The following is a 12,619-nucleotide window of genomic DNA, read 5'->3' on the forward strand; positions in this document are numbered from 1 at the left end:
GACGGCACATAACAACAATAACATATAATATAAAGTATCCATTTTGTAATGGGAACTATTATCAAAAGAATGTAATTATTTCAAATCAAAGGGGCTTCAATCAGGACACTTGAAATCATTTTCGATGTTACATTTAGATTTTACATCACTTGTGAAGCATCAGGCTTTTTTGTTGTTGTGAACATGTGGTATGGTCCATACCCTATGATCTTTCCTTTGGGCTTGCAATTAAGTGAGTAATGATCTTGGAAGGTTAAGTAGATAATATGATTGTGAAACCTATTAAATCCAATTATTATTATTATTTTTTTCCATGGTCATGAAACACAATCTCTAAAACCTGTAGTTGTGCAACTCCCTGGAAGGCTCACGGCTCAGTTCAGTATTGCATCTAATGAAAACAAAACCAAAAATAAAACACAAGTGATCCATGAGGCTGGCTCTTTGAGCCTCATTGCTCATAATTGTAAACATCTGAACTTCAGGATTTTCAGGAAAAGTTCTGTCCTGCAAGACATGAAGGAAGTCAAGAGTAACCCAGATCAACTCTTATTTTTGACTGGTGACTGTTCATGCTACTTGTCATGATTCTTCCAAACTGGGTGGAGAGGTGGCTAAAAGGTTACATTCTTTTCTATGTGCAAAAGGCCCTTTCTGGCCTGGAAGGGCAGACAGTTGTTCAAGCTCAGCTTTTATGTAGGTCTTCTTGGCTGACCAAGATCCCTGGATGTAGATTACACAATGGCATCCCATAGCTCTGTCCTGGGATTGCTCCTCATGAGGAGGTGAGATACTGACCCACATTGATGCTGATATCACCTGGGCATGGGTGTTGTTCCTGGTGGCAATGGCACTTGATACCAAAGAAAGAGTGAGTTATGCCAATCATCAAGCTGCTTCAAGGTAGGAGGTGCTCTAGTTGCCTAGTTGCTTGTGTTGTCACATGGTTTAATAATCTTAAAGGGTGGAGCTCCCTCTTATGCGTTTTCTTCAGATTGTTAACACTGAATCCTGTCCTCTCAATAATGATGATGATGATAATAATAATGTTTCCTTTGCTAAAGGCATTGACTTTTAACTTTAAGTTTATGACATATGTCTAGGCTAGTACTGTGCTTATAGATCTGGCTTCCTTCTATCACAAGAACAATGGTTTGTAATAAAAAATATGATCTCTTTCATTTGTTGAACACTTTAGGAAGCACTTTTACACCAATTATCTCCTTGTCCTCAGACAAAACTGTGAGGTAGGCATGGAAGTCATTCTTTCTCTCTCTCCACTCCCTTCTTAAGAGAGTGATGCTATGAGGCCTTGAGTGTTAAGATCAGAGTTCATCTCTGTAGTAAGTAGCAAAGCCAGCACAGCAATCTAGATCTTCTATTTCCTAGACTGGGTCTCTCTTCTGCCAATACTTCAAAATTTGGTTAAGGAATAATTTGATGATTATTTTTTAAGCGCAGAAATGACTTAACAATACTTTAGGAAGATAAGCATAGCTAAAATAATCTGCTGGCTGAATTTTCACATTTACATGCCTTTGATTTATCTCAGTTACAGGAAGAGAGAGATTGGTCTTTGATTTGAGGGAATCCTGAGGCTGACCTTGCTTACGCATCATTAAAAATGTTCAGGGATGTGAATGTTCCTCAAGAGGAGACTGCATTGCCTTTTCGTGTTGCTCTCTACTTCAGGGATACATAGAGATTAGCTTCCCTGCAACTTAGAGTTTTAAAGGAAGCTTAGAGATCATTCCTCTTTCCACTTAAGCATCCACTCATGAGAAACAGAGGCCAAAAATACTAAGTGGTTTACTTAAGAGTATGCATTAGTTCAGTAAAAGATATACCCTATTTAAAATTTTAGGTTTTTTTACTGTAAATAATGAAGTCACTTTTCTTCCTGTGAAGAATGTCATTTTGTGTATGTTTCCATTTCATTTCTTCTTCTTCTTTTTTAATTTTATTGTGATGAAAACACAATGAACATTAAACACAACAAAACATTAGCCAATTCAATTTCTACATGTACAGTTCAGTGACATTATGTTCTTCATATCATGCAACCATTGTCAATATCCTTTCCTAGATTATTCTACCACCATTAACATAAACTCAATGCCCTCTGAACAAAAATGTCCACTTGCCCCAAACCAATAATAATCTCTGGTTTCTATATATTTGCTTATTTCATATAAATGAAAAGAGTGTCATGTTAAATTTCAAGCTATCTCTGCCATCATTTGTCCAATGGAAATACATAAAGTGTCTTGGACCAGGATTTTTTCTCAGGTAAATGTAGGTACAATATTTTTAGCAGGAGATGATGACAAAGCCACTCCATAAATTATTATTATTATTTTAAGATTTGTTATAGCATGTACATTGTGTTTTGGATCAATATTGGTCAATTCCCCTTGAATAAAACGCTAAGCAAGAGCAAGGGAATAAATCAGAGAGTCATATCAAGGCAACACTGGCAGCTCTGTGGGCAAGAAGTGACTCCAGGAGTCATTACTAGAATGTCAAAGGGACACTTTTGAGGGTGAAAGGTCCGATGCAGCCAAGATCCCTTTTCCAGTAAATGCAGAGCAGGCCTGTGATCCAGGGGCCCAGGCTCTGTGCTGGCTAGTTTCCTCTTTAGATTTTTGTATATCTAAGTTGTTGATCATAAACACTGAAGCAGAGACTGTTTCCTGACTAAGAAATCCCTTTGACATTCTAGCAATGACTCATGGAGTCACTTCATGCCCACAGAGTAGCCAGTGTTGCCTTCTGGTATTTTCAGTGTCTGACTTGCTGATTTGGCTTTGGCCATTCTCACGTAAAGCACGTAAAACAGGAGCAATCAAGTTCCTCCTAGGTTAGTCCACATTCCTATGAGGCTACTTTCTTCTGTCCCTCTAGCCTGATCTCACTGCAACTTCAGGCTCCCTCAGGTCCTTCTCTCTGACTCACTGCTCTCTCCTGTCTCTAAACTCCTGGAGAGTCTGTACCACATTGCTTTCTTCTCTAGTTGATTCATTTTTGTTATCTTTTTTGCTGCATCATAATCTGCTTGAAGGTAGGAATCCTGATCAGCATTTCTCTCTTATCGTAGCAGACTACAGAGCACATATGAAGTGCTGAAAGATACTTCTTGGATGGTTGATTGCTGTGGTAATGATTGATATACTTGCCATTGAGTCAATCGATTCCTGCACATGGCTTCTCCGTGTGTGTCATTGAACTAGAATAGAACCAGACATAGAACTAGAACTGTGCTCCCCAGGGTTTTCAAAGGCCTTTCCTCTGAGGCAACTCTGGGTGGATTCGAGCTACTAACTTTTAAGTTAGTAGCCAATTGTCCTATTTGTCCTAGGGACTCTAGCTGTGGTAATGAGCCAAGAAGTCTTTTCTAAGATTATCATTTCTTCTTTCCCTCCCTTCCTTCTTCATTCTTTCCTGTGCTTGATTTGGGGATAGAGCACTGAATAGGGAAGATGTAGCCCTTATTGTTGTGGAGTTAAGATTTAACCAAAAATTCAGAACTGGGCAAGAACTTGGGAAAAAGAGATGACCACAGCATTTTGTGGTATAGCTAGCATACTAGATGGAGAAAGTCTGGCTCCCTTTTTCATTGGGGCAAGTAGAGTTGGGGAGGAAGGAGCTTGTGTTGGAAGGGGCACTGGAGTTGGAGATGTGTTCAAACTCTGACTTGACCATTTAGAAGCTATAGGTCTTGGAGCAAGTTACTGAACACCCTTGAGCCTCAGATGCTGCATCTATAAATAAGGGTGATTGCTAGGATTAAATTAGTTATATGAGAATGCTCCTTTATGCTAGTATATATTTAACTTTACTTAATGTCAAATACATGTGTTTTAAAATTCTATGATATGTGTGTGAAAATGCTTTTTAAACTTCTGTTAAACAAATGAGAAGAATTATATTTTACAGAGCATGTCACACTTTTTTTTTTTTTTTTTTCTTTTACCCTCTACAAAACAAAGTTTGACCTGAATAGTTGCTATACTTCTTCTGGAGGATGAGATGATAGATAATAGACCAATTCATTGTGAGCAGAATAAGAACTCTTGTATATATTGGAAATAATGCACCCCTGAATTTATTTCATTGAATCAGTGTTTTGTTAAATGATACAGAGAGTGCCTGCATGAGGTCATACAATTTTCAGTTGAAGTCACCCTTGGAAATTGTTCATAACATAGAATATGGAACCTTGATGGCAAAACAGACAAACAAACAAACGAACAAACAAACAAACAGAAAGTCCTTGATACTCTGGAATGAAAGACACAAGTTTTGGTAAAAATCTACTCTTCTGAAATGGTAGTTGTTGTTAGGTGCTTTAGAGTTAGCTCTGACTCATTGTGACCCTATATGCAACAGAACAAAACACTGCCTGGTCCTGGGCCAGCCTCACAATCCTTGCTATACTTGAGCTCATCGTTGCAGCCACTGTGTCAGCCCATCTCGTTGAATACCTTTGCCTTTTTCACTGACACTCCACTTTATCAAACATGATATCCTTCTCTAGGGAATGACACCTTCTGACAATATGACCAAAGTGGATGAGACAAAGTCTGGCCATTCTTGCTTCCAAGGAGCATTCTGGCTACATTTCTTCCCAGACAGACTTGTTAGTTCTTCTGGCACTCCATGGTACTTTCAGTATTCTTTGTCAACACCACTACTCAAAAGCATCAACTTTTCTTTGGTCTTCCTTATTCATTATCTAGCTTTCAAAAGCATATGAGGCTACTGAAAACATCATGGTTTGGGTTAGGTGCACCTTGTTGTTGTTGTTGTTGTTATGTACCATTGAGTCGGACCCAACTTATAGCAACCCCTCCTTGGGTTTCTGAGGCAGTATCACTACGGAAGTAGATTGCCTGATCTTCCTTCCAAGGAGCATCTTCGCTCTTCCTTCCACACTGCAGACTGTAGTTTTTAATCTTGATCAGTAAGTGCTTCAAGTCATCTTCACTTTCAGAAAGCAATATTGTATCATCTGCATATCGTAGGTTGTTAATGAGTCTTCTACCAATGCTGATGCCACATTCTTTTTCCTATAATCCAGCTTCTCGGATTATTTGCTCAGCATAGAGATCAAATAAGTATGGTGAAAGGATAAAACCCTGATGCACTCCCTTCCTGATTTCAAACAATGCAGTATCTTGTTGTTCTGTTCAAACGACTGCCTCCTGGTCTATGTACAGGTTCCTCATGAGCACAATTAAGTGTTCTGGAATTCTCATTCTTCTCAATGTTATCCATAATTTGTTATGATCCACACAATCAAATGCTTTTGAATAGTCAATAAAACACAAGTTAACATCTTTCTGGTATTCTTTGCTTTGAGCCAAAATCCATCTGACATCGGCAGTGATATCCCTCATTCCATATCCTCTTCTGAATTCAACTTGCATTTCTGGAAGTTCTCTGTCAATATACTGCTGCAACTGTTTTGAATTATCTTCAGCAAGATTTTACTTGCATGTGATATTAATGGTATTGTTTGATAATTTCCATTTTGTGGGGGATCACCTTTCTTTGGAATGGGTACCAATATGGATCTCTTCCAGTCAGTCGGCCAGACAGCTGTCTTCCAAATTTCTTGGCATAGGTGAGTTGAGTGCCTCCAGAGAGGCATCCATTTGTTGAAACATCTCCATGGGTATTCAATCAATTCCTGGATCCTAAATGATAAAGACACCATTAAAAAAAAAAAAAAAAAAGAATGCCTTTCAGAGTTTAAGCCTCCATTATACTTGTTACATTTTCAACACAATTTAGGGTACTGCTGCTGTGGTCAAGAGGCTGGGTCACAGAATTCCAGGAATGATTCTAAAAATAATGCACCTTAAAAAAGGCTGGAACTATCAAATACACTAGTTTCTCCATTGGTTAAATTAGGAGGGCTGGGACTAACTTGTTTTTTTAATTTTTTTTTTTTTAAATAATGAAAAGTCCCCACAACCTCTTCTGTTGAAGTTTGGAGTTAACAAAGCAGGACATGACTGTTAAACCAGTTCCTGTGGGTGACAGCCACAATCCAGCAATGTTGCTTTCACTGGGAACTACTTTTGGTGCCCTGTGTTGCAAGCCTGTTTCCCATTACATAAGAAGAGTGGCTCCTTCCCTAGCCACAGCAGAGCTGCCAGACAGAGCTCATGCACTGGTCTATGAACTTTAGACCTTGCTTTCTCTGAGGCTGCAGACAGACTGGCTCTCTTTAGGGAAAGCCTATTATGGCTTACTTCCAGATGAGTTGCAATCCTATTTGCAATTCGCAAGCTCACTGGCTTTGAAGGTGGGTTCTATAAGGTAATTAAATCAAATCCAATTGTGTTAATTTTCATTTTCAAAAGTCACAATCAGCAGAGCAAAACTTTTCAGAGACATCTGTTACCCTCAGAGGGTAACAAGGACACATTTGTCACACTCGACCAGTTTCTTGGTTGAAATGGAGATAGTTATTGGGTGTTGGTCTTATAATTGACAACAGAGTAGTATTTTGATTGACCACTGATAACAGCTTTTGACCTTTTCCATTTCTGAGAAGTGTCTCACCTGACATTTACATGGCATGTAGCATAGTGTTCACCTACATAGAGGAGACTGGCTTGCAGGACAACATATGTTCTCCATGCATTTGTCCTGGACAGTAAGCAATGCAGGTGGCATTGATGTTGTTGGACTTAGAAGAAGCTCTAGACATTGGTCTTCTGATCTGAAAAATGAAGAGGCAAGGCAAGATGATCTCCAAGGTCATTTCCAGTGTAAATTCTCTATGAGGCTCTAAATTAGTGACAGTTTTTTGGATTAACTAGAAATAATGGTCTCTGCTCTTAAGTCTACCCTTGCTAATCACTTGCCAAATAACCTATGACTTCCTCATCTGAGCATTGGACTTGTGTGTTGACTTCCTGCCCTCTGGCGTATGTTCCTTCTCCCTTCACCCAGAGCCTGTAGACTATCATAATGCCTGGGGGAGGGGCTATAAAGCACAATATCATGTTTGTGCCATAGCTGAAGTTTGTAGAGATGGCTTAGTACAGAGTCAACCAGATTGCCAGTAGAGTAGATGTAGGGGATCCATGAGGATCCACTTTCCAACAATCTACCCTCATCTATGCCACAGGCCAACCCTTTCTCCCAATGTGGTCTTAACTGTTTATCACAACAGATTCCTTTTTGTTTACAAGAAAAAAATGGGACATTAATAGGTCATTCCTAATATGCCCCTATGTTAACTGACAGAGGAAGGAGGACTCTTTGTGTATATGGAGAAGGGGACCTCCTTTAGCATTCTCCCTTTTATACCCATTAAGTCAGAGGTGGTAAAATGGCTGCCTGTTTGGGTGAATATGACTTGTGGATGTGTTTTGCTTTGTCTACTTAAATACTATTTAAAACAAATCAAGAGGTTAAACACACACACACAAACACACACACAACTCAGAAGATAACTTTGGTTTATTTGTCAACAACATTCATAAAGTTGAGATTCTAAAGAAAAATCCAGACTTTTTACTTTTCCTGAGTGGTTGGAGGATCTGGTCACATTGGGATTTTTATTTCCATAGGGTTACAACTAGCTAGAGCTCAGAAGTCACCGCCTCTTGAAACAGTATCAGCACTTTGCTGGGTGACAGAGCCTATCTGGCTCATTTTATTATTTATGCGTCTGGCCCTTGTAGGCATATTGGTGTGTGATCTGGGATTCAACTGATCATTTGAGTTGACTCTCACTTGTATGTAGCATGGAAAACCTAGATCCAAAACCAGAAATTTCACAGATAGTGAGAAGGGAAGCCTGAAGCATGCAATGAGATGGGATGTTCAGGAGAGAAGCCCCACTGTAGGCTCGGGGCAGTCACGAAGATATCAGGCCAGGGGAGTAAATGGGCAGGCACCTGGAATGGAGCCCAGCAACACAAAGGAGTGGTGCTCTAGGAGGAAGGACCTGCTTTTCTTCTCACTTGCCTTGGGTCAACCCATGACTGCATCAAAGTCCAGGTCTCAGCATGGCCTCCTAGCACTGGTAGGGAAGTCTAGTTGATAAATTTATCAATGTCAATATTTAGTCTTCTATTTCCAACTCTCATCATTTCACTGAAATTGCCTTCATCCTTAGCTCTGAGAACCCATGAGCAAAGGATAATACCCCATGACATTTTAGATTTTCATGGTCCTTATATTTCACAACAGGATATCAGCTCTGTCAATATTTTCATGTACTAATAACTATAATCAAAGCTTGGGTTGGTCATACAGTAATAGTCGCCCATCTGGGACATAGCCCTGTAAAACAGAACAGGAAACTCCACATCATATGGAAAGTTGTACTTTTAGTTTCATAACTCAACTTTTGCCTAACAAAGATAGCTCTTATTGAAACAGCCCATACAGCATAAGAAGTATATTTAAATATTTTGTGAAAATCTTATCTTAGTACAAAATATTTTTTCCAGTATGTCATCTTTTGGTGGGTTATCATTATGATCCTCTGAGGTAGGCAGAGAGGTTATTATTATAACCACTTTATAAAAAGTAATTTGGTGTTCAGAAAAATTAAGTGACTTACCCATGTCACACCACTAAGTGAACAGAGTCATAACTGGCTCCCAATGGTTCTACCTCTAAATCTATGGTTCTCCCCACCCTCCTTCTGCTCCTCTCTGTGTCATGGTGTGTGTGAAACAGTGTGTTTGTCAGTGCAGAGAGACAAGTTTAAAGAAGAACTTTCAAAATCCTTGGTTTGGAACATGGTAAATGTTCTCCTACAGATTATGCATTTCAGTAAAAATTAGAAAGAACCATTGTATGAAAATATATAGAAGAAATTTCTTTAGAGGGAAGGTGTAGCAGTGCAAATAATTTTGTAAGCTCATTTTATTAATTTATTTTTTGATGGATTCGTAGCCTCTAACAAAACCATGTTTTAATGAACTGGTGGTAAGAAAATGCCTATAATGGATGATACTGTGCAGTTAATTGTTAATATGTAATAGCCATGAGATGGCATTGACTCAATGGTGATGGGTTTTACTTTTTGTTTTTGTTAAACTGTTTTCAGTGGAGTTTCCAGACTAAGATGAAATAGGAAGAAAGACTTAGTGATCTTCTGAAAATTAGCCAATGAAAACCCTAGAGATCACACTGGGCAACACTTCATTCTATTGTGTATTCTATTGTATATTCTATTGTGTATTCTATTGTGTATGGGGTGGCTATGATTCCGACTTAAGGCCAGCAAACAACAACATTCTCTCTATGTGAAAGATACCAAAAAACAAAAACAAAAACAAAAAAAACCCTCACAAGTGTGCATCTTGATTATTCAGCTGCTGGTAGTAAAAATAGTCATATGTTTCCATCAGTCTTCATATAAACTACCTCCCATCCTTTTGTCTTTGCTATTGTTACATTATCAAAATAAACAATGCACCAAACAGGTCAGTGGCTTGAACAATGGCTCCCATAAGGAGTGATCAGTCCATATTGTTGTTAGTTACTTTCAGTTTGATTGTGACGCATGATGACACCTGTGGCAGAGTAGAAATGCTCCATAGAGTGTTCTGCTTCACAGAGTGTTCAAGGTGGGGACCTATCAGAAGCAGAATGCCAGGCCTGTGTTCCTCAGTACCTCTGAGTGGGTTTGAACTGCTAACCTTTTGGTTACTATAGTTGAGTCCTTAACCATTTGCATCACCCATGGGCTCAAAAGTCCATGCTGTTGTGTGTAATCAAGTCAATTCTGACTCACAGTATGACCTTACAGAACAGAGATTAAGGAGTTCTGCCTTTTTGCTTCTGAATTCAATTTTCAGTTTGGGTGTGAGCTTTCATTACTTTTTTTTTTTTTTTCCTTGCTAACTGATAATGTTATGTTGTTGTTATGTGCCGTTGAGTCGGACCCAACTCATAGCAACCCCTCCTTGGGTTTTCGAGGTAGTATCACTACTGAAGTAGATTGCCCAACCTTCCTTCTGAGGAGTGGCTGGTAGGTTTGAACCTCCAGCCTTCTGGTTAGCAGTCAAGTACCTTAGGCACTACGCCACCAGAGCCCCGATAATATTATAGAAATATGCTAAAAGCAAATTACATTTCAATAAATTTGACTTTTCTATAGAATTGGTTATACAGTTTTTAATATTTGACCAGTTTAAAATACTTTGAATCATCAAAATGTTTGAAGATTTTTGAAGAATTTTGTGTGAGAATGGAAACCGGCATAGCTCTTAAAGAAAAAACTTACTGGCGGCAAATCAGATCTGACTCATAGTGACCCCTTCTTGGATTTCTGATGCAGTATCTCTACAGTAGATTGCCCAACTTTCCTTCCGAGGAGTGGGTGGTAGGTTTGAACCACCAGCTTTCTGGTTAGCAGTCAAATGCCTTAGGCACTATGCCACCAGAGCTCCCAGGCATAGCTCTTAGAAGGCTATTATTCTTGTTTAGAGAGAGGAGGTACTCAGTAGAAAAAAAATACTTTAAAATATTTTAAGGGTTTGTTTAAAATATTTTGTGAGGATAGATCTTTAAAAAACAATTAGACGACATTTTTATGAGACCCGATAACCTTATTCAAGTTTCTATGAATTAAAAATATCATTTTTTTAAAAAAATAGTATAAAAATCTCAAAACTTAAACTTTTGTTATTTCCAGGAAAGTGTGGTATGAATAGCTGAACATTGACTGAGTCTTTAAACACAAGATAAATGTTGTCTTTGACCTATGTGGGAAGATACCTTCATTTAATAGATCTGACTTAGTTTTAGCTTTATTATAGAGTTTTCATCTTACAAAATAAGCTACAGAATGTTAGTACTTCTTTGTTCCTCATCCTAGGAGAATCAAAAGACTTTATATAATCACATCTTTAAATTAAGTTTACAAAGAAAACTTTATCAAAACTATTAAACTCCTTTCATTATCTCTTCCTTCCTACTTCCTCATACAACTCTTAATGCCAGCTTAGCGAAAAAAACCTATTGTCTTTGTGTGTGCTTTGAGAACTCCCAACTCTGTGCCTTTGATCATATTATTCCCACTTTTGAAATGTCCTCTTCATTCCATTCTATTAAGGAAGCCTTTTCCTCCTTTTAAGATTTACTTAAAATCTCACTTTATTCATCAGAGTTCATTTGGATAGATGTTTTCTCTGAATTCCAACAGAGTTTATGCCTATATCTCTTTTTTAAAATATCATCATTCATTTGTCAGTTTTCAGGAGACAAGGATGAAGTAGCCATAGATCTCTAGGAATTTACAGTTTAATAAAGATGATGTTGTTGTTATGTGCCATCAAGTCAGACCCAACTCGTAGCGACCCCTCCTTGGGTTTTCGAGGTGGTATCACTGCGGAAGTAGATTGCCCAGTCTTCCCTCCCAGGAGTGGCTAGTGGGTTTGATCCACCAGCCTTCTGATTAGCAGTCAAAGAGTATCCCACAAGAAATAGTGACATAAGAGATCACATGTTGTTGTTGTTGTTATTTGCCGTGGAGTCAGACTCCACTCATAGCGACCCCTCCTTGGGTTTCTGAGGCAGTTTCACAACGGAAAAGAGAGCACATGAGTGAGAGCTAATGTCTAATATACATGGAAACCTCTAGCACAGTCCTGGGCATATACAAGATGCTGAATCATTATTAATCCCGTTCTGTGTAGCTGAGGAGGAGGTAGAGGACTCAGGGGAAGCCTCATGGAAGAAATGGCCATCAGTACTGATCAAATAGGTAAGACCTGGGTGACTAGAGAGAAAGGGAAGAGCATTCCAGGCAAAGGAGCTCAGTCTAAGCCTGTGAGTCTCAAACCTTTTCATTTCAGGACCCTTTACACTCATAAAATGTATTGAAGACCCCAAAGAATTTTTGTTTATGTAGACTATATTTGACAATTTTACTCTATTAAAAATTTAAATTGAGAAATTAATGTTTTTATTATTTCATTCTGAAATAGCAATAAAGACCCATTACATGTTAATGTTAATACTGTATTTTTAATGAAAAAAATAACCATACATTTCAAAACAAAACTACTGAGTGAAAAGAGTGACATTGTTTTAAAGTTTTGCAAATCTCTTTTAATTTCTGATTTAATAAAAGAAAGTTGGATTCTTTATCTGCTTCTTCATTTGATCTGTTGCAATAATACAGGTCATGAAGCCTTTAGAAAACTCCGTTGTAGACTCATGAGAAATGGGAGTGAAAAAAGCAAATAGCTTGTTAGTATTTTTGTGGAAGTAGTTTTCTTGCTGGTGGACTCCAGGAGAGCATCCCCAGCTCCCCCCAAAGGTCCCTAGATGACTCTTGAAGAACTGCCTGTATATGCTGTGTGTGCACCTCCTTTTCTTTTTATGAATATTCTGTATTCTTTCTCTGATAAAATGACAAGCTCCTTGAGGGCAGAGACTGTGATTGGTGCTCAATAGATTTAATGGCTGATGTTGATAAAGATGATGATGATGTGTATTCATATTAAAAAATATGTATATATATATAAATACACATGCATATATGTATATCTATACATACACATGCATATATGTATATATATGAGTTCTGGTGGCATAGTGGATGAAACACTTGGCTGCTAACCAGAAGGACAGT

Source organism: Orycteropus afer, unplaced genomic scaffold (genome assembly GCF_000298275.1).
Source record: "Orycteropus afer afer isolate SDZICR_OR568_19922 unplaced genomic scaffold, OryAfe1.0 scaffold00072, whole genome shotgun sequence".
In the NCBI taxonomy this organism is placed as follows: Eukaryota; Metazoa; Chordata; class Mammalia; order Tubulidentata; family Orycteropodidae; genus Orycteropus; species Orycteropus afer.